The sequence below is a fragment of the Sylvia atricapilla genome, chromosome 4, assembly GCF_009819655.1.
Source record: "Sylvia atricapilla isolate bSylAtr1 chromosome 4, bSylAtr1.pri, whole genome shotgun sequence".
NCBI lineage: Eukaryota > Metazoa > Chordata > Aves > Passeriformes > Sylviidae > Sylvia > Sylvia atricapilla.
This window is the reverse complement of record NC_089143.1, coordinates 38,342,731-38,365,025: the sequence shown is the minus strand read 5'-3', so window position 1 is coordinate 38,365,025 and position 22,295 is coordinate 38,342,731. Positions and strand designations below refer to the sequence as shown.

The 22,295-nt window shown below is 35.6% G+C and overlaps 1 long non-coding RNA gene across 1 annotated transcript in view; it reads left to right on the top strand.

Annotated features, from left to right (window-relative positions):
* LOC136359943 (uncharacterized) overlaps window positions 1-21,679 on the top strand; it is a 30,163-nt gene extending 8,484 nt beyond the window's left edge. The window contains exons 2-3 of the long non-coding RNA XR_010743384.1: window positions 12,110-12,162; window positions 21,276-21,679. This is a non-coding gene — a long non-coding RNA (uncharacterized lncRNA). The remainder of the gene's footprint in view (window positions 1-12,109; window positions 12,163-21,275) is intronic.
* The last annotated feature ends 616 nt before the right edge of the window (window positions 21,680-22,295 follow it).

Here is a 22,295-nt window from a genome sequence, read left to right as displayed (position 1 = left end):
AGTCACAAGATTATTCCAAGTGTTTTGCTTGATTGCTTTCACCTAAAATACTGCAGATGTACTCTGTAAGGTTGGTATCTAATATTAAAGTGCTAATTGGATGTGTTCTTTTCTCATCTGTATTTCATCTTAAATATCAATGAAGTGCTTTGAAAATTTAATCAATTATATCAAAATAATATTAAATCAAGTTTTCTTCCATACTTTTTTTTTTCTGTTATAAAAAGCAATAAATATTGCTTCATCCTCTAGTTCTAAAGTGGCTGCTTCTGCTCCTATAAAAAAAAGTTATAGAAGACAGCTGTGAAATCTATTCACCTCTCTTCATTATTGTTAATTCTTACAGCAGTTCAATTTGCCTCAGATTAATCTGGCGTGTGAGTGGCCCGACTCAGAGAGCAAATATCAAGCCAATTCTTGAGAGAAGTTTGAAACTGTGTAGTTTGGGATGCTTAAACATTTCAAAGTTTCCACTTGAGGATAAGATTTCTCCTGGCCCATGAGGAAAAGTCAAGGGATTCTGAATTCTATATCACTGTTTCCTTGATCCTCTGATATGATAATTTGTCAATATACCCCTGGTCTGGCTCACAAAATGCTTTTTGTACAGTGATAGTATACATGAATGCAGAATCCCACAATTTCAGACTCACATAACTTAGCAGAAGTTTCACCTTCTATTTGATGGCTTTTCTGTGCCAGATTTCCAGATTTTGATGAGGAACACATCATGATCACCTGTTTCCCCCCAAAATGATCTCCATTTAGACACATAAAAAATCTGCATAGATACTAGCATCTAGAACTTTTCCTATCTTTACCATTATCTCTTCTAGCTTTTAAATTTTTTTTCCAAACAGAATCCTAATCTGTCACTTGCCATTTTATTGTGGTGGAAGAGCAGGAAAAACACATTTTCTTGCAGAATCCGAACAATATTAAATTGATTTTTTTATAGGAAGCATCTTAAGGTTGCTAGATTGCATAGCATGTTTTTACACATCGAAAGCCATACTTTAAGTACATATTACTACAGTCGAGGCAGTTGGAAAAAAAATGTTTACAAGTTTTGTTGTTCTGAAGGTTCAGTGAGAGATCCTATGAAGTAACGTCAATGGAATATTCTGTTGTGCAGGGAAACTGTCAGAAGCTGAATTTAAAAAGGAGAAAGCTCGAGGACTGCTTTAATTTTGATTCCCTGGATATGTGTGGTCTTGTTGTGAAACAACAGACATAACAGAATGGCTCTCTCCAGGAAAAGGAATATAAGATGCTGATTCACATATTTGAGATAGTGGACAGGTCAGACAGTGGAGAATGGCCTTACTTGCAATGGTCTACTCAGATCTTTTCATCACAATTCTTTTTCAGAGACATGTAAAATCAGAAATGACCAAATCATTCCCATAAAAATGTGTATTTTCTGAGTGCTCGTTACAGTTATGCTTAGGCTGAAAATAAAACGTGAATTTCATCTTGAAAGGAGTGTTTGAAAGGATGTTTTAAGGAAAATGATATGCAAATATGATTGGGGTTGGTAATTACCTATAAATGCTTGTCTTCTGGGAAGCTGAACTAGAGTAGAAACCAGAATGCCAAAGACTATCTCTCAAAAGGTTATAAAACATCAGTATTCTGAGATCCCAAGTGCTGGTATTTTTGGTGTTCATGAAGATTAGTTCATTTAATTATATTTAATTTATTGATTGAAATTAATTTAGTTGATTTAATTGTATTTAATTACAGTACTTGGTTTCTTGTTCAGAGTCTTTTGATTTATTAACAATTGTTGAAAATACTTGTCATACCCAAGATAAAATTCTGTCCACAGAGATGAGTGGCAGTATTGGCATGGACTTGAAACAAATTGATCTCTAAAAATCTACTAGACCCTCCAGTAAGAAGTAATTATATTGAATTAAAACAAGAAGTCAATGAGCCAAGTTTTCAGTGAAAAGATGAAATACTTATTAAGCCAGATCTTTGCTTACTGATATGTTAACAGCATGGCTGACTTTAAAATAATGTTAGGTTGCTCAGTTAAAGATTCAGAAGCTAAGAAATGGTAGATCTTAGTCTTGTGGGTACATAATATAACAGTTCCTAATTAGACTAATATGTACAGTCTCTGGTCATGCCATATGATGTTTAGCTGTCTAATTTATTGATTAGATCTTTTTTCCCAAGCTTTTGTTCTTTTTATATTTCACAAATTCATGGTTACATGCAAAAATCTATGTGATGTATAGAATACAAAAAAAGTAAGAAGGCAGATCTTTCTTATGGAGAAAAATGTGCCTTATCTATAGAAATGTCTTTTATAAACTTCCTGCAAATAGATATTTTTTATTTCCCAAATCACTTATATGGATGCTTTTTAGTTTTTTACATCTTGTTTATAAAATGAACCTATGATTAAATAAAGTTATTGTAATTAAAATATGAAGATTATCATGGAAAATGGATTTGTATTGATGGGTTTCTCTGGACTCCAGCAGCCCCTCACTTTTCCATGATCTCCAGTATCTTAAAGGGAGGTGAGACTAAAGGTGGGAATAATTACTTTGCTAACGAAGAGTAATTTTATGGTACCAAACCTCCATCAAGAGACATCTAATACTACTGAAGTATGTCCCCTCTCCTCAAAACCCCCTTCCAAGATGAGTTAAGTAGTAGAGATTGGCACTAATGCTCATATTAAAGTAAATTGTATTGGAATGTTGAACAGAGGCCGGGCAAGAAGTGAAAGGAACATTGATTTTTTTTATCCATATTTACAGTAATTTTGACCTCACAATGGTAGTGGTAAGGGGTAAATATACTCTATATGAAATGGAAGACTGCTTTTCTCATCTGTTACTGCATCAGTGCTGGTTCTTTGATGCTTGCAATTCTAGTATATTAGAGGGTTTGGGTTGTTGATGGTGGTGCTTTATTTCTTTGTTTTTTTTTTTTTTTTTCTTTTCTGTTTGTTTGTGGGTGTTTTGTTTGTTTGTTTGTTTTTGTTTTTGGGTTTTTTTGGAAGGGGTCTAAAACAAAGCCAGAACTCAGATTTTCTCATTGTGTATTTTTAAGATTTAAAAATGTCTGATTTGAAGCCACAGAGACCGTATTTGGAAGAAGAATCACACTGATGCGTTATGTATGTTCATGCCTGTAATTAAAAGTTTTTTACATATGCATCCATCTCATTTAGCTGCTCTGCTGTCTCTGTCTGAGAATAACAGTGCTATCAAAGTGACAAAGGCTAGGTTGAACTCCTAAGGGAAGTAATTATAGCAGCACAGAACAGAAGGTAAAATTATAATTTGTTTGTGATAATGTGGTACCAAATATTTATCATAGTTTTACTAAAAAAGCCATAAACTTTATGTAGATTTTAGAATATATCAGTAAATGAACTTGTACTGTAATGAAAGCCTAGGTTTTCACGAGACTCAAAAGAAATATGTTCTGACAATGGTTTAGTCACAGTATAAATATTCAAGTTGTGTTCTGCTGTCTAGTTTTATATATAAAAAAATTTACTTTTATTTATGGCTATCGTCACACGTTAGGATACACCATTCTCAGGCTAAGCTCTCTGAGCTTGCTGTATCAGAAGGGAGTTATCTAACATACATCAAAGGTAGACAGTGGTTTTAGGAAACATCTAGATCTCGATCTGTATATCTGCCTATGTTAGTGTAAAGTGTCAAGAGTAACAAAAAATATTTTGTTAATCTGCAGTTATTTGGGATAGTCTGGACCATGGCAGTAATAAACATGATCTTTCACTCTGTATTCACTTTGCAAGAGGCAGCTGGAGTTAGTGTCTTTTCCTTATTTTCTTTACTGTCCTTTATGCAGTACATACTGTGCTCAACATAGGGAGTTAAATGTTTATTCAGCGCAAAAAAAACCCCCTTATTTTAAACAACATGTAGGTGAGCTCTTCTTGCAAGCTCATGCACAGAGGGATTATCCTAATTTGAACAGGTATAGCCACGGGAAAGACATAGACCCTGGTCAAATCGCTTATTCTGTTCATATATGTCAGCCACAAAGTTTTTCTCCCATCCTATGTTCCCTTGAAATATTATCTGTCTGGCTGGTAAAATTTCGAATTGTAACAGATTTCAATGTGATTTTGGTATGAAGACTGTTAAAAACTCCAATCTGAGTTTCTTCTACCATGTTCTGCAAGTACTCATTGTAGCTCTGTGGATAACTTATGTGGCTCTTGAGCTGAGATAAGGGGAATTAAAAAAAAGGCATAAATAAGAACCAGCATGAAGTTCATATGAAACATTACGATCTGTATGTTGAAGTATGTTATAAATTGATAAAGTCATGCTTGAGGAAATCTTTGGTTAACATTCATGCCAGCTACTAACAAGTCATGCTCATACACTGAAATTAAAAACAGGAAATAATGCTCAACTCTGTAGACCATTGTGACTTAATTGTTACATTGATTGAATCTGGTGTATTATACTAATACAGATCACTAAATACCAACAAATATGGTTTTATATTGATTGCATACCACAATTATATAGTATGAAATGGTACTGCATTCTGTGCTTTTAAAACTTGGTTCTGATATTGTAGTATAGAAGAATCTGCTTTTAATAAATTTGGAATAAAAAATATTTAGCATTATGTAACATGCTCCAAAGTATGCTCGCCTTACATTTAATCAGTGTGCATGTATGCAGAAAAAAAAAATCTTGAATTTCAGATCACTGGGTTTAAGTGCTTGTCTATACATTTTGAATTGAAATCTTTTGAGCCATGAGGAATTTCTTCAGTATGTTACACTGGAATATATATTTTAGCGAATTTATCCATATGATTTATACATTTTTTTTGTGGATAAAGCAAGTGCTGTGAGCAGTACATTCCTGGATGTACTCCCAGATGGGGGCAGCATTGGTTTAGAAAGAAAACCAGGAGTCAGGTAGTCCTGGACTGCCGCTACCTGAGGAAGCCCTGAGTGTTCCCTGATAAGCCCCCAAATCAGACTAATAAATTTGTAGGTTAATAAAACGTTAGTCAGGTCAATGTCCCCCATAATCACTTCTTGTTGATCCATTTTTCTGTGTTTATCCAATAAAATTATTTAACCAAGGATTCGTCAAAGAAGAAATTTTGATAGGAAAAAAGATACAGAAAAGCTGAGAACCAACCATGCTTTTTTTTTTTCTTCTTTAGCCCTGGTATGTAGTTTATCCTTAAAAGTATGCAGCTTGTGTTAATCCTGTCAGGAAATTAATTCTTGCCATTACACCTTAAAAAGTTCTTCAAATATCACCATGTGTTTTCCAAGAATTTTTTATTGCCAATATTTGGTTATGTAAGGAATTGGAGGAAACAAGGCTTGTGATGTAGGGATTGAAGATGACTGAGTTTACTGCCAAGAACCATCAAGAGCACTGTCCTCTGGGTGTTGTCTGTGGTGAATTTTTGGGTTTTCTATAGAGAGAAATTCCTTTAGTCAGACAGTGCTTATGCACCTCTCCTGTCTCAGAGGATTGGTATCATGGAAAGGTATCTTTATTAATCCTGGAAAATGGTGAATACCTTGAGTAAGTGGCAGAAAAAGGAAGAAAGGAAAAAAGATAAAAGAGCAATGAAATCATATTTTGAATCTGTTACGGGTACAGCATAGACCAATTTAATTGCTTGGAACTAGATAGTCTTATTTCTTTGGTTTAGTTAATTGTTAGTGTTTACAGAGTGTAATGACAAAAGCTGCACAAAGCTATTGAATTTGTAAATGCAATCTGAGAAAACTTTTTCTTGCAGCATGTTCTTCTGTGGTTAGAACAAAGTGAGAGGAGAGACATTCTGTGTCTGCTCCTGTAGAACTGCCAGAAGAATTAGTCTTGAAATCTACTGCCAACTGCTTGTTCATTTATTAACTGGAAGAATCCATTTCTCATTCAGTCTGAAAATAGAGGTGTGGCAGTCAGAAAATTTGCATTTTTCTTTGTATTACTAAGACTGGTAATCAAAGCCTTGTAGGAATAATTGGTGACACTTGCTGAAGAAAATTTCTTCTTACAAACAGGTTAACTGTCAGCTATAAAATTCCCTTCTGAGATGAAAACAAGCTGGAGAAATGTACCTGGAAAACTTTGCCTTTGTGTGTGTGAAGTTTTTGTGAAAGTGTACATAACCCAGTATATGGCATAGATGTATTTAATATGTACATTTTAATACGTACATGTTATATATAATATGTATATTTAATGTATACATTCATATTTGAAAGTGTATGTAGTTTGGATGTCCAAAGCATCCAGAATTGTGTTATAATGGGGATGGAATTAAGATTATGACAAGTAGGGAAATGACACATTTCTCCTCAGACATGCCTGCCTTCATAATGTGTACCACGATGTTTTTATGTGAAGAATTCCACAAAAGTGTTTGTGGTGATGGCTTTTGGCTTTGTTATGAGTGGGTTGAGGTCAACAGAGCAACTGTTTTCTTTCTACTCTTTTCTTTCCAATTTGGCATTAATTAATTTTTAAAGTGTATTCCCATGTTGAACACGAGTTTCTGAGGAAACTCATATACTGCATGCTGTTTGCCCCACATCTTCAGATTTTGAAATGCCACTGTGTGTTCTGGGACAGCTCATGTAACCAAAACACATGTCTCTGGTACAGCAAAGGGGGCTGAGGTCTAGCTAAGGTTGAATAAGGCTGAAATATTTCTGGATTACTGAACAAACTAACTGTTGAACACACAGGACTGCCTGCAGCAGGTGTAAAGTTTAATTATCTTCAACCTTTGTGCAAAAATTGCAGAAAGAGTGATTTTGAGTTGCTGTTAGAATAACACTAAATCCAAATACTTCCTGGGGAGAGAAAAGCTAGAGGCGAGGTGTGGAAGCACCATGTTCGTATTGCTTATTTCATATCAGAGGCTGCATTGCAGAGGGAAGTTGTAATTACAGCACACAGAGGCACTCCCGAGAAGTCTTAAGCCAACTCAGCTGAACGCTGATGCCTTAAAGCCATGGTATTACCATCTTCAGAAAGGGAGGGAACATTTAAAGAAGTTAGTGGTGCCCTTTTTACTGAAAATAAGTCTGAAACTGTGAGAATAGATATTAAAAATGCAGACTAATATTCTTTAATGTAACACAACTGGTGGTAAATTTGAGAGCCATCTCCCTCGGTGGGTGTCTTGTGTACATCTTATTCCTAATACTGGTTAATGGTGGCACCATTTATGTGGTCACTGTTAGAAATGCTCTCAAACACTCAGAAATTACTTAAGGAGTAAAAAAGGGGTCTGAAATGACAGCATTTCTTCTTTTACCTGATTATGATTGGTAGGCTGTAGTTTTAAGACCAGTTTATAATAATAATTTACTGGATTTTTTTTTAAGGACAATAAAACCCTGGCTTTTTCTTGCATTTGCTTCAGGAATATTATGTATGAAACAAAATAAATGGCTGCAGATATTTCAAGATATTTTTTGCCTATGTATGTCTACAAAAAATGGGATTCCTTTCACAGCACTAAATATTAGAGTACACAAGAACAGGATTTTCTTGCTCCTCCTTTTTTGTGGTAGATTTTTATAATTGGAACAAGTCAGCTATTAAACAGACTTGGTTGTTTTGATTGCTCAAAATATTCCTAATATTTTATGCATGCAGGTGGATTGCAAATGTATCATGACTAATTTATTTCTCAATTAATGTTAGTCCATTAACAAAAATATTTGTCTACTTGGGTCTTTTTTTAGACAGTAAACTAACTCTGGTTTTATACAGACACATTTTGATATCCTCATTGGAATAATATTTGTAGAATAAAGATGCTTAATCAGATTTATCTTGGTGAAACTCCATTGACATTGGCCGTATCTGACAAAGTCCACCAGGTTTTATTGCGTAGGATTGACTGCAGTAATCAGTGACTGAACACTAATGTTGTATTCTTCATAACTTCAGGATATGAATAATACTTAGCAGATAAATGGAAAACCAGATCTTATTGTTAAAAAGGAAATTTGTGTAGAATGTAATTTTTAAACCAAGTTTGCTGTACTTTACACTTATGGAAGCTTCTCTTTAACTATTCAGAAAACCTGTAGTACTAAAGCCAAAAAAAAAGTTCAGTTAAGCCCAAAACAGATTGAGGAATTTTATATGAAAGGAAGATATGACTACCTTGATATCTTTAATCTGTGACATGTTCAGTGCTAGTAATGTATGTAACTGTTGATTGCGGAATAGCTGAAAAGGGTCAGCTTTTCTCATGCAGCCTTTTACTCTCATATCATGGGGCAGAAGTATGGGAAACAGGAGCAGTGTGTTGCCTTTAGTCCTTTTATTTTATCTTTAACAAAGAAGTATATTTCATGTCTTTATTGTATCTTCTTTTAAGCTACAAACTGATTTCCTCTTCTCGTGATGTGTACAAGGCAGACTGCTGGTCCTTTCAAAAGATGTCTTATTTTTGCTAACATAGGTGAAACCAAATATGTCTAAGATGTAATGTGATGGTACCAGGATGTTGTGAAAGCTATCAACAAGTCAATTAAAATTAGAAAAAACAGAGAATTTTTGGTAGAAGCTTTTTCATCACAAAAGGCTTAAAAGTGTCAGTATCCACCAAGGACCTTGGTGACCCTCATCTGTATTTTTGCTTCTGGTCAAGAAGTAAATGTTGTTAAGGTATGGGAAATCTGGATATCCAGGTGAATGACCAAGTACTTATTGCTGCTCTTGCAGCAGTCTCTCCTTAAATTTATGTTAAGCATGCTGGAAAATGCCTGTTTTATCCTCACATAGAACAAAATTAACTTTTTAGCATTGACACCCTTTCATTGAAATGGCATTTTAATTTTTTTATCTGATGTGCAAGTTTTTGCTGAGGTAGAGTTGGTTTTCTCCATAGTAGCAGATACAGGGCTGTGTTTTGCATTTGTCCTGGGAACAGTTTTGATAATGCAGGGATGTTTTAGTTATTATTGAACACAAGATTTATGGTCTTTTCTGGTCCTTACCCTACCCATGAGGAAGCTGAGGGTGCACAAGAAGCTGGGAAGGGACACACAGGACAACCGACTCGCACTGACCAAAGCGACATTCCAAACTCAACCCATGAATTTTCTCTTTTACTCTTCAGATTTTCTCTCTGATTCTGCTGGTGTGGGAGTGAGCAAGTGGTTATGTATGTGATGCTTAGTTGCCAGCTGGGATTAAACTACACCTCCTGCCCAGTCATTTGAACCTTGAGCTTATGTTCAAGTGCTCTCCAGGGCAACATCTCCTCTCCTTACGGCACAGAAGCTGGATTGTATGTTATTTCTTCTGTCTTTTATCCTTCATCAATGCAGGCCTTTGTCATATGTTGTTTCTACATCTCTTTGCAACCTTTCTCCACTCATATTGGTGTGAAGAGCTGCTCAGAAAACCAGATTTAGCAGTCAGTTTGTCTGGAAAAATAAAAAGTAGAAATGCCTACCCCTTTTACCATCTCTTCTCCTTACAGTGTGTATAAAGTGCTTAGACTGACAAACTCTTTACATATCTCCTAGGTGGCATGGTGAAATGTAATGTCTTAATACTAAAAGTTATGTGAAAATCTTAACCTGAGAAGAGCTCAGCTCAATGAGGTTTTTCTTCTTGAGGCAAAACTCATTTCTGTGTTTTCAGGGGGATTTGCTCAGGTCCAAAGCTCTTTGGCTTTGCCTGGAGATCATACAGTGTGTGATTCATGTTACCTGCATGTGCTTTGTATTTTTCACTGATTAGTATTCATCAGGTCTGCTAACTGGAAAGAAGTGTAATACCAGTTAACAACTTTTCACTTGGAACAATCTCAAAATTCAGTTCTGGGAGGCTTTTTGTTGTTTTCAGAAGCTATGAATCTGAACCAAACTTTTTAACACTTCTAAAAGGTATTTTTCACCTAAATTCTAAAGTGTTTTGAACTGTTTCTCAGTTCAAGAATAATTTCTGAGCATAAACTTTGCTTTTTCTAAATCTTGAACAATTTCTAGAATGATGCTTTATTTTATTAAGTAAAAGTTTCCTATTCTCATCTTATTTTTCCATCTTTCTCAAACAATAGCAAATGAGCACTTTGCAAGACTGGAGAAGAATGGAGCCAGAGTTCTCTGAGCAATATCTCTTGTGCCCTTTTTATTTTTTTCTCTGTTTATCCTTGGAAATCTGTAACAAAATTACCATTTTTGTGGCCTGACTTGCTTTTAGAGTAAGGTAGATAGCAAATTTCCTAACCAGCAGCTTTTTCAAGAATTGGAACCATGTCCATAGAAACCATTCCACTAAATTTTCTGGTTTCTTCCAAAAGTGAATGTTTCTATGCTACAAAAAGAGAATGTGAAACAAACCTGGAAAATTACGATTTAGCTATACCATTTCTTATAGGTATAAATACCAGATGTGGAGTAGGGAATTCCTCTTACCTTTGGAAGTCCTGGCTGTATACATGCAGATTAACTTGGGGATGCAACCTAAAACTCATCATTAAATAGTTCTGTGGTTTCACTGAATTTTCATGGTTTCATGAAGTATTGAATTAAGTCTCTCATTTTGAGGATTTTTACAATGTAAATCTTTGTCTCTCTATACATATAAGGAAAACATGGAAGACAAAAGAACGTAGAATTCAGGAATGACACGATTTGTGAGCCAAAAGAGGAGCTATTTAAGAACTACAAGATGACAGTTTCATAAATGAATATTGTGGTAGGAATATCATTAGTCTAAAGAACTACAAAATTTTATTTTCTTTTTTCTTTTTTATTGGTGAAGATAAAAAATGAGATTAATATCTCCTACTGAAATTGTACTGCTCTTATTTCATCTCTTTATATAAGAAGATTTAACTAAAACTTGTGCCTGCTATTTTTGAAGGCAGCTGAGTGGTGAAGTAAAGCCTTTATAGGCTTATCATGCAGCATGTACTACTGCATAGAACGACCTGAAGAAAAAATTTCAAGGCATTATATAAAATTCAAGGGGGGAAAATAATACTGAAAGTTGCTTAAATGTTTATCAGAGTAAATTTGTGCGAGGATGGCGCCTGTGGGAAATTCGGCTGGTGAACGGAGCTGCTCTAAGTCTGAACAAACATATGGCTGTATGTCATGGCATGTTCACCTATACTTACAGCAACCAGGAAAAGCAAAGGAACAAGCAAATACTCTCTCCATCAATTTTCTTCAACTCTCCTGATCCTAAAGATGGCCATTACAGCTATAGGCACAGCTTTTTTGGTAAGTCTGACATGTGCAGTGCTCTACTTTAGGCCTCAGATATTGTATTTTGATCGCATTGGTTATCTTTCTTGGGATGAAAACAACTATTTGATCTCCATAAATAAGAAATTTGATACATTTTAAATTATTGAATTTATCCCTAGATTTACATCTTGAAAGGTATGTGTGCTGTGTTCTGTTTGTTACCCTTACTCAGCACTTTTCATGTGCCCTTTCTTTTAAGTGCAGGAAAGAACCCAGTGATCTTGCAGGTTAAGGGTGGTGTCAGTGCAGGTCAGTGTCACCCTGATAGTTGTGTATCTGACTGAGCAGAGACATGGTCCGTGTGACATGATTGAGTGTCAAAGATTTCATACGTGTTACTTTTCAGAATCTATTTGCTGGTTTTTTGGTTGTTTTTTCTTAACCATTGCATGGGTCTTATTTGATGTCTCTTATAATCATCATTTACTTAGTGGCTGGAAGATCTAGAAGAAAAAAACCTTTATATCAGTCTTTATGGTGTGTAAAATCACTTGACACAAGTTTGCTACACAAGAGTAAGGGACAAAAAGAAAGAGCAACTTAAAAACCCCAAACTAATACCCCAGTGTTTTTAAGAATTTGTGAAGTCTTGTGGGGCAATTTTCACACTCACAAACTCTGGCATTTTTATGTATGCCAGGGGTGTACACAAGTGCACTGGAAAGGTGAAAGTGGCCTGGGTTCCTAACTAGGTGTCCCATTCTATTCTAAATCATATTTAGAATAAACAAGTGTTGTTTTTTTTTTTTTGTTTGGTTTTTTTTTTTTTTTTTTTTTTTTTTTTTTTTTTTTTTTTGTTTGTTTTTTTGTTTTTTGTTTCTGTAGGAGTAATGTAGCTGTTTGGAGACCCAGGGGAAAGTTTGAAGCTGTGGGCTCCAGTGAGTACACAGCACGACACACTTTGCTGTGGCAATAGGCCCTAAACAAAATAAAAAACCAAAGTCTTCCAGGGTAATTTTTCCCCATAAACAGAAATAATAGATTGTGACTTACCTGATAGTTTTCAGGGACTCCAAAGCCCTATTACAATCTCTTGGTCAAAAAGAAATATGCTTTATAGAATTCCACTAAGAAAGGTCTGCTGTTGTGAAAATGTAATTCTATGTTGGTTTATATATTATAGAGTGCTGGAAATTTAATATGTAATTCATCATATGCAATTGATGCAATATTGTGTTGCTACTCCATGCAGCTAGGGGCAGCTGGTGTTCCTTAGATAAGCTTTGCATGAGTAAAGTAGATGATTTTAACAGTATCTGCTGGATGAATCATCGTTAAGAGAATAGGAGCCCAAAAAATTGAAGGAAGAAGCCTCTAGGAAAATGAATGCCAGTTGTTAGATAAAAGAATTATAGTAACAATGTCATCCATAGACTTGGTGTCTGGCTAATTTCTCATATTACACTCAAAGAGGAAAATGGAAAGGGAGATAACTCAAGCTATTACAGTAAGTTTTAGGACTCACTGGAGGGAATGTTCTGTTACCATCTTACCATATTGGCTGTAGACTCTCTACGTGTGGAAGTTTTGCTACCACTCCATAGAGGTGAGCTGTATCAATGAGGTTGCTAGTTTTTTACTGTAAGATGAAGGAACAAGCTGTAATAAGTAATCAGCCTAATTTCATTAATATGCCCTTTTATTAAGAAATATTGCAAAATAGAAATGTGAAAACGCCACAAGCAATGGACAGCATTGAGCCCGGGATTAGTGCTGGGTGAACCTAAGAACTGTAAGCGTGCCTTATCTTCCCCGGTTCACAAAGTCTGCTTTTGCAGGGCTGATTTTGTACAGTTTTTTGGCCAGAAAGAAGGTTGCTTCATTGTTTTGTCTACTCAGTTGTTTCATATTCATATTTCTTTTCTTTCTGTCTGCTGGTCTGATGAATGGTTTTCCAGGCAGGGCTGGACGTCTGATTGCATTTATGGGAACCTGGTACTGGCACGCACACCCGGGCCGATGTAGATAAGATTCTGATCAGGTGTTGATCACTGGGTCGTTGGCAATCTTATCTTCAGAGAGGACCCATCACCTGGTGGAGACACCCTTCTTCCTGTTGCAAATGCATTGCTTCCCCTGTTCCCAGCAAAGGCTTGCAATTTCACAATTACTTTTTATTTGGTGGAATTAAAATGATTCAACACTTTATAATAGCACGAATTAATTATCCAATACTTATAACAAAGGCCTGCATGGATGTTCGTCAAAAACTAGAATCAGATCTTAAAGTGGAAAGGCCATGTCAGCTTATTGCTTTATGGCACCACAAAATAAGTGGATTGTTAAGGTGAACAATAGAAGGCTGGCTAAGAAGCCTTATTCTGGAGAAATAATAAGAAAATTCAGTCATTCTTTAGCAAACATGTCTGAAAGCAGTCTATTGTGCCTGAGTTTTACAAGGTATGGAGAACTTGATAAAATGTTGTGTGGGCTACAATATCCATAGACTTATGACTGAGCTGAAGAATGAATGCCAACTGTGTTACAGTTTTCTTACTTCTGACAATTTGTATCAGATCTAACTTCTCTTGGGCTCTACTTCTTCATTTGGTTTTTAGGGTAATAGACACAAAATGGATGTAACGTCTGCTTACACCTTACTTTTACAAAGGCTAGTTAAATATCCATGCTATCACAATAATGGTCCAAACTATTCCTTTTAGAAAACATAGATAATGTAACTCCAAGAGCAGGGAAATCACATTTAGAACTGAACAAGCTGCTGTCTCACTGAAGTGTCAAATGTGACTTATTTGTGCAAAAAATTAGAATTTCATTATGGTTCTGAATAGATCAAAATTTCTAACTGCTTATATTCCATATATACTTCCATTTGCTAGGAGACAGTTACTGAAGATGGCATTAAAATGCTAAAATAAATTTAAACTAAAATTTTTCTCATGTCACCATTCTACTTGTGTTTTACAGTCAATAATTCTGCAGCTGCCTCTTCTTATCAAGTGCAGGTGTCTTAAAGCAAAATCAGGTTCTGAGGGAATTCCCTCTTGAGACACATTCTACTCAATCAGAGCCTGGAGAAATTAGAAATGGCAAGTGAAAATGCAAAAAACCCCAGTGTAGGTGAAGACCGGATAATTGCAGTGTACATGAACAAACAAGTACTCACAGACTTGGTTAGTGATTCTCACAAAAAGACAAAATGCAACTAAATGGCCCGATTTCCAGAAATAAGACCTCTTTACTGAGCGCACACAGTTGCACACACTAAACTAGTTACACAGGCAGACTTTTGCCTGCACATAGTCTTTGGGAATACTTACCCTACTACCCAGAAGGCATTCATCATCATTGTAGAGATCTACAGTGTGATTTCAGGGAAATGAAATGGAAAAATTGCTTGATTAGAATACATTAATTATTTTTTTAAGTTTGTCTTGAAGCAGAAAATTATGACAATAGCACTTTAGCTTTTCCTTACTTATCTTGATTCTAGAAATGAGATAGATCTGCATCTATACAATTGTATCCCAGATGTTTTAAGTTCTTTTGTATACAGAAAAATTGACAGTGACAGTCTATTGCAATAAATATTATCTTTAGTGATGTGGTGAAGAACAATTGTGGGACACATTTGCCTTTCCATCTGATTGAACTTCTCTTGCAGTTTTAAAAACTTCAATTTTGTGTAGTCCTTTTTTCTCCCCTCTTTTAATCTTCTGGGAGCTATTGATGTCAGTGGAAGATAAAGCTGTTAAAACTAGTGTAGCATATGACTCTAGAAATAAGGGGAGTAACCGACTTTAACACCGTAAAATATTTATAGTTAATTCTGCGTGCTAGTTACTTTCAAACTTTGTGCTTGCTGTTCAGTGCTCAGCAGCAGTCTGAGTTACAATCCACTTTTAATGATGTTAGAATATGGTAAACAAGCATTATGCTATGATGAATATTTGAGCACTTGACTTTGGAGTTCTTGCCATTAGAACTGACTGAGTGGGTGTTATGCAAGTTGCTGCCCCTCCACTACAGCTTTATTTTCGCATTAAAATAAAGCTGTCTGTTATAATGCCCTGGTGATGATTTTTACAAGTCAGTCTGGGGACATGGGATGTCAGGCAGTCAGAATTGGGGAAGGGGCTGTTCTGAGCAGGGAGAGATGTGTAGCAGCCAGCACCAATAGCTTGCTCAAAGTAAGTCTGCGTGTTCACTGGTGTGACCCTGGGATCCTTAGACTTTGTACTAAACCTTTCCCTAACAATTGTTGAGTCATGTACAAGCTATCCAACAACAATCTCACAGATGTAAAATTTCTTCACAGTGGAGTTATCTGGAGAAATTTTTCATTTAGCGATGTTTGAGGCTTCTCTAATGTTGGGACTGTAGGAAGGCCAGTTGAAGGAAGTGAAGGCTGCAGTAACAGCATGGCTATGTTTGGGCAGTGTCTATAAAGTTTATTAAGTAAGGCTAAGGCAGTGCTTGTGGCAGAGAGAAAACTTTGCGTCTCAGTCTTTGTGGGGCTGAACAGAGGCTGTCAAATAATATACTGCCATCCTTTTCAAACTAGTAATTTTTTGAGAAAAAGTAGTAAAGAGAAACCAGGGAAGTCAAACACAGTTTATGCTCTAGAGAAATAAGATTGATTTCATAACCATGTTGAATATTACTGGATTTGTCTTAAGTGAGGTTCATCAAACGTTCACTCTAGATACGGCATGGAAAGAAGTGTGTGTTTCTTCAAAAGTCTTTCTGACGTGCACTTTCTTGCATGTGATTTTATGAGATTTTGAATGTAATGTTCTTGTTCAGATGTGATTTCTTTTTTTTAATTTTTATTTTCTCTTTTATGTTGTGGCCATGTGATCTCAGTTGGAGCCTGAGATGTGACTATGATTGACAGGATTCCTTAAGCAAGGGACAGTGAGTGAGGGAAAACTGATTACCTTCACATTATTGTGTGATAATTAAAGCTGTAATCTAATTAACCTTCATTGCCATTATGTGGTTCTGAGAAAACCATTTCTTAGCAGCATTCTCTTGCTTAATCAAAATTGCAAGGAAGTAGATAATTCTGGACTAGGACTTACCTGAATGGTTTTGAATATCCTTTTCTGTAGCCCTGTCACTCACCATCATCCTCATTACCTCTAGCATTACTGTTTTTTATGTACCTATAATCTTAAATTGACACTGGAATGAAGTATTTACCTTGGAAATACAAAGCCATATAAGTCCTCTGAAATTTTATTTGCTTAGGAAGTGAGATTTTTAATGCCTAAAATGGGGTGGGAGCATGGGGATTTAGGGAACACACATTTCAAGAAACTGACTTAAAACAACTGATCTTAGTAATGTGATTGTAGTGAATCTTGTCTTGCCATACCTTTTCTCATACAGTTAACAGGATTCAAAGTGATGAGAAGTTTCCCTTGCTGAGACCGCTTCTGTCTTCCTCTCTTTCCCCCCCCAATGTTTTATCAAGGATTTAATGAGGCAGAGAGGGATTCCTCTTTAATGACACCCTTTACTTGAACTGTGGCATGCTGCTTTCAAATTTGGGTTGCATTTCCAGAATCCTTCTTAGCTGAATTCTGAAATGCCAGCTTTAGATTTAGTGTCAGCAGTTGGGAAAACAGGAACTCAACACCACAGACACTCAGCTTGGCAGAATTCAACGCTGGGGATTCCAAAGCAGAAAGAAGAGAGTTTGAGAGTATGTAGTGTTTAGGGGGAAGTGAAAGAAGGAATAGAAAAGCAAAAAATAAAATTGTATGAAAAATTACAATTGCACATTTTCAAGTGATAGACAATGCCGTTTTGTTTTTAGTTGGTGGGTAAACAAGCAGGAAAGTGGTCATGAAAAGCATGATGTCTTCCTGTAACTAAGATGATCCTAGGCATACTCCTTTCTGTACAACAATGCAGGTTCAGCCAAGTAAAGTCTATGACTTGTTTTTATTTTTATAAATCACAATATATGATTACGTAGCAGCAAAAATCCCCCAGAAAACTCTCCCAAAGTTAGTGTTGCTGCTTTTACTGTACTGTAAATTCTAAAGAGAAGTATATAGTGGTTTTGTTCTATAGGTAATATTTAAATAGAAAACTGTATGTCATTAACATCATCACACAATGGCACATTTCTGCCTACCTGCTTAAGATGAGAAGAACAGAACAGTTCAGCTGTGTATGAACTTTATAAAGTGAAATAGCTATATGAAATGATAGTGATACATTTGAACTTGGGAGTAGGATGATGCTATAGCCTTTGTTCAGTCCAGTAATGACAGAAGGAACCTTAAATATTATACCAATTCTAACCTGCATTGAGCAAAGCTTTTAAATGCATGCTTTGAAATAATCCTGCTATTTTAAATCCATAGGAATTTCTGTTCAGAAAATAAAAATAATGCTGCAAGCACGAAGTACAACCTGAATCTGTCCTCAGTGTAGCAGGTGGAGCTGATAGAGCTCAGCTGACTTTGTTATGCTGTCTGACAAGCTGCCTCCAGGTAAGCCTGGCAGTGTAGGCTGAGTAAGTTTTACTATTCATCCTGACGTCTTGTGGACTGATGTGAATACACTGATATAACAGGCCGAGTGTTAACAGTTTGGCTAACAGGCTCAGCACAGCTGAATCTTCGGACTTAATCTCATGGCACTAAACTTCTCATGGTAAAGGTGCAAAATCATAGGAAAAACTATTTGTAGGCAGAAATCTACCTCATAGGAATTATGCTATGCCAAACACTCAAATGCAGTTCTAGATACTTTGTTTATTGCATCCTGACTTGTAAGAATCAAGTTCTACTCTATTATACTAAGGAAAAGGAGTAAATTTCCCTATGAGCTAAACTGATGGAACATAGTATCTGATGGACTTTTTTTTTTTAACCATTTCACAGTTTTTTATAAAATGAAAGTATTTTAAACTTTTATGAAATTCTTGTATGTTCAGATGTTTCTGATGTGTCCTTAGTGGCTTGTGGTATACAGTGATTTTAAATTTAAATTAGATTTTAAGAGGAAGCATTTAATAACTGTTTGCATATCTTTGGAACTAGAAGTGGTGTTGGGTATTTCGCACAATCAGAAATTGTAAAATATGTTAGATATCTGATGTGTTTATACCTTTGAAATTTTTCTCTAAACAAGTTTAATTCTTGTGGCTGTGGCATGTGACTAATCTTTCTTTGCTTCTTGCCTCTGTCAGGGAGATCTGTTGTAATCAAAAAGCAAAGCAAAGAAAAACTAGAAAAATGTTTTAAAGGATTTTTTTAAAATCTGAACATATGGGAGTGATGTGCTGTCTTCCTTTAACTTTTATGATTAACAAAAGTCTAAATTGTTGAGAAAACTTGTAGCTTTAGATGCTCAAATTTATATCTGTATTCTAGTAAATCAGTATTATGGGCTTGTCTTCCACTGGTCTGTAGCAGTACTAAGATATTTCTAAAAGACCATGTCAGCCTGTTGAGTCCATTCAACACCTGCTGTTTTGCTATAGGAAACCAGAGTAATAGCCAAAGTATTCTTTCAGATCTGGGAGTATAATGGCTCTTTACAAATTCTGGCGTAGAAGAAACTTAAATTACAGAAAAAGAAAACAGGAAAAATCTGAATAGAGTCAGGAATAGTGTTTAAATTTTTCTGCTGCAGCCTGTTTTTTAAGAAATGGTGAGAGCTAGCAGCAGAAGATCATTGGTGATTCATCAGTATTCATTGCTAGTGGCACTAACATGCTTTTGCTTTCCTGATCTTAGCATTTTGATTTTCATTGTAACCTTAGTGCACATTTCTAGGAACAAACAAAGACTTGCATGTTTGTAGTGTGGCACGTGAACTGACTTCTCTAAAACATCTGCTGCAAATGGGATTCCTTATTTAGCAGTGATATTTTCTTATTGTGATGCTGACAATAAAAAAATCAAATTCCTGCTAATTATGTCAGAAGTTTTAATAAATAAGTTATTTATAGTTTCACACTGAGAATCTACTTCCTCAGTGATATAAATCAGCATGATGCTTTTTAGCTGAGAATGTGTGTTCTCACGTGACAAAATTATTGATTCACATCTACCCTTAAAAGAATTTTGTTCCCATGACAGCCTAGCAGGGCAGAAGGCCTTTGTCTTGATAAATGCTTTGACACTGGCTTTCAAATGTTGCTCTATTCTGTTGCAAGGCTATCAAAAAGAAGCTCGTCTGATATTTAGTAGTTGTAGGAATGGTTTTCAAAACAAGCCAATTGCAGCTGATCTGGGAGGATGATGAGGGGAAGGCGAGAACTATTCCAAGATCTAGTATCAAAAATTAAGTGCTTAAATTATCAAGAATGAAAATGTGTAATGTGACTTGGTTAGTGGAGTTTCTGACTATGTCTCTGAGGGTATTTATCAAGCCCATTTGAGTGCTGTAACTGATTCTCTGCTGAGCTTTAGCAATGTACATGTCTTTACCTTAGTTTGGTTGGAGGATTAATTTCGTGTTTGAAAAAAGCTAACAGACAAAAACTGTTAATTTCATGCCAGCCCTGGCTCTGGTAGGCCAATAAAACGGGTCTGTTTGGATGTAGAAGTACTGCAATCCATAATGAGATGATGGGATGTTGGTAGGGATGCTAATGTTATGGAGATCTGGTATTTGAGAGAGCCCAAGGAATGCCAAAGGATTCTCTTCTCTATATACTGCTACACTGTAATAGTATAAGACAGAATAGATGACCTCCTTATCACTTGCCTATTAATATATGAGCAGGAAGGAAACCTCTATGCACTATTCCAGACAGCCAATTGCTTCAGTATCCTTGTTCAAGCTGTAGTCAGTTGCTTATGGTTGTGGGGAAAAGGTTATGCTCACAGCAGTGCTTTAGTAGAAGTTATTTTTGGGAGAGGAGAGAGATCAGAAATTAACCTCATTCCTTGGTAGAGACTTCATAAAATATTTATTATAATTGCCTCAACAACTTATAAGGTCATGACCATTTTGTGTAAAATGAGCAGCCGATTTTCCAAAATGACACGATAGAATTGGGGTAGAGATTGGAATTGAGATTCCTTGCCCAAGCAGCAGGCCAAAGGCTACCCCAGGAAAGCTGGGTCCAAGCATAACTTTAAGTGGAAGAAAAAAACTAAATTTTTCTTTAAAAATGGTAAATGCACCATATGAGGTAAGCTGTTTAAGTGTTTAATAACTTTTCACATTTCATTTGGAAAGTGTGTGCTTCATGCAGTTTAACTCAGTAAACTCCAACTTGTAATTACTAGTTTTTGTATCCTTGTCAGCAAATGCTGAATACTTCATATACCCTCAGTAACAGATCTTTTTCTTCACATAATTCTATGTCAAGTGATAACCAGTTTACAGCCTTCTCTTGGACAGTGAAAAAGGACCAGAGTTCAAAAAGGCTTTTCTGAGAGGCGTTAAAAATTATCACTTATTACCCCATAGTTCTGTTATCTTGGAGAAATCTTTATTTGCCTAACATTTAGCAATCCAACTTGGCAACTGATATGAAACTGGTTCTCTTTTGTGCATGTTATATAACTTCTATAAAAGCTTTTCCCCTCATTTGAATGTGGTATGATTTGAGATATTTTATATTTTTAAAGAGTAAACAAAGTTCTCCACATCATTATCTGTATTAATGAGAATGATCTGGTAGGCTTCTAAAATCACAGCTGAAAATATTTTGAGAGCAGCTCAAGACTTCAACTCAGTGTCCTTATTACTTCATTATTTTCTATGATCTTCTCAATGTGGTAATTGTACTCTGTATATATGGATATGAGAAAACTTCTAGAGATTTGGTTAAAGGAGCACTGGAAAAAATTTCAGTTATTAAGTGAAACCACACAGAAGAGATTTCAACAATGTAGCAATTTGCTCTTTAGTGGGAGCTCCTGGTTGGGAGTAACTGGTAACAGGAGAACTTATATTATTGCAATTGCAACTTGCAATAATTATTTGAAAATTACAGTGAATATTCTACAAGCATAATATTGAAATATTGCTCTCCTAGTTTTCTTAACAGTGTGAAATTTGTACTTTCAAATTCAATGATTGAGACAAACTCAGCATTAGAAGCATAGAGTCAAACTAAAATGTATTCAACTTAAAAACATAGTCAAGCTATGTCAAAGATGACATCTGCTCCTGTTTTGACTTTGTACTACAATACAACACATTTTCTGTTTCCTTCATTCTTGGGTGAAAAGAGACAGTGACTAATACAATGCTTCTGTAGGGCACAAGAAATCTGTTTAAATTTAAGCAGATGAATAATCTTACTGACATCAGTGGGACTATTTGATAGCTGAAAAGAAATTGAGTTTAATTTTATAATACACATTTTCCCTATAAAATATTTTGTATCTTTCTTGATAGTTCTTATGCTTAAATCAGAGTAATTTTTCTCAAATAAATGTTTAAGACCAATCACTAGGGGAAAACTGAATAAAGTCTGAAATTAAATTGTCTAAAAATGTCATATGATGCAATGATTCAAATGTTCCCAGTGAGATTTTTGGAACCTCATTTGCCTGAAGTTTGGCATTATTAAAGCTGTAAATGCTTTAAAGGTGTATGTTTATATGCCTAGTACATCAGGATGCTTTTGATAATATTTTTTAACTGCTGAAAGGAACTTCATATGGTGAGCTGTGTGCAAATTTTTCTTTTATTCATATTTTTGTATCTCCTCATAGGCCTCAGGTAACTCTTGGATAATAGTATCAGTTGCAGATATCTTTTGGAGACATATTTGGGGAAGCCCACTCTTCAGTGGTTGCAGACAAGCGCTTGCTTCTTTACACGGCAGGAGTCAGGAAACTGTGGTCTTTAAGTCCTCACTCCCTCTTAGGCAAGGAGGAAGTCTCAAGGTGCCATGCTTGACAATTAGATCCAGTTCTGGGGCATGAATGGCATCTGCTGGACAGTTCTACAGACCTGGTGTTTATGTATCCATCCTCTATTGGTTGATACAGTATGAGAAAATTCTCTTTGTACTTCTGTTTTCTTTTACTTAAATTTCCAAAAATAATGTGAAATGTAG